At 42.8% G+C, this 1,004-nt stretch overlaps 1 pseudogene; it reads left to right on the top strand.

Moving 5' to 3' along the window:
* Positions 1-429: 429 nt before the first annotated feature.
* Positions 430-541, top strand: LOC115067774 (annotated as a pseudogene).
* The last annotated feature ends 463 nt before the right edge of the window (positions 542-1,004 follow it).

Genomic DNA, 1,004 nt, shown 5'->3' with positions numbered 1-1,004 from the left:
GTGTGCGATAGTCCACATGTGGAGATCAGAGGACAACTTGGGGAGTCAGTTCTCTCCTTCCGCCATGTGAGTCGTGGGGATGGAACTTGGGTCATCAAGCTTGGCTGCAACCACAGCTCAGGATTGTGTATTTTAAGAGAATTGCGTGTGCTGTCTCCACAAAGTTGTTTCTAAGCTGTTTAAAGGAAGGAAGCTAAATAACCGACTCAGCGTTCACCTTAAGAAGTGGGAGGAAGGACTGGCTTAGCGGTTAAGAACACTGGCTGTTCTTGCATGGGACCTGGGTTCGAATTCTAGTATCCACATGGCAGCTAACAACAAGTCATAACTCCAGTTCCAGAGGATCCAATGCCCTCTTCTGACCTCTGCAGGCACTGCACAACATGAGTGCATGTACATGCAGGCATAACACTCATACACATAAAATAAAAATAAATTTTTAAAAAGTCAGAGACAATTTGAGCTTGCTATAGCAAGAAAGTCTAACCTACTGTGGTATTCTCCTCCCCATGAGACAACCCATTATATAGGCTCAAACAATGTTTTCTTAAAAAGTCAGAAGAACACGAGTGAATGTGACCCAGGGGAAGCGCAAGACAGGAAGAGGGAAACTCAGAGCAGGAACCGTGGGCCTTACAGAGCACTGCAGGACAGGGAAGTCAGCGAATCAGAGCCAGGTCTTCGAGAAGGTTCGCGGCACTTACAAACTAGTTTAAATGGTTAGGAAAAAAAAGATGCTTGAGGCTCTAAGTTCAAGTCCCAGTATTCCCAGGAAAAAAAGAAAAGATACATTACTGACATCAGCAATGAGATAGAAATCACACTGTTACAGATCTACTTTAAACATTGTCACAATGTTACAGGTCTACCTTAAACACTGTTACAGATCTACTTTAAACACTGTCGCAATGTTACAGGTCTACCTTAAACACTGTCACAGATCTACCTTAAACACTGTTACAATGTTACAGATCTACTTTAAACACTGTTATAGATCTACCTTA

This window comes from Nannospalax galili, unplaced genomic scaffold, assembly GCF_000622305.1.
Source record: "Nannospalax galili isolate Female #2095 unplaced genomic scaffold, S.galili_v1.0 scaffold2927, whole genome shotgun sequence".
Lineage (NCBI taxonomy): Eukaryota > Metazoa > Chordata > Mammalia > Rodentia > Spalacidae > Nannospalax > Nannospalax galili.
The sequence above is the reverse complement of the archived record's forward strand: the minus strand, read 5'-3'. Positions and strand labels throughout refer to the sequence as shown.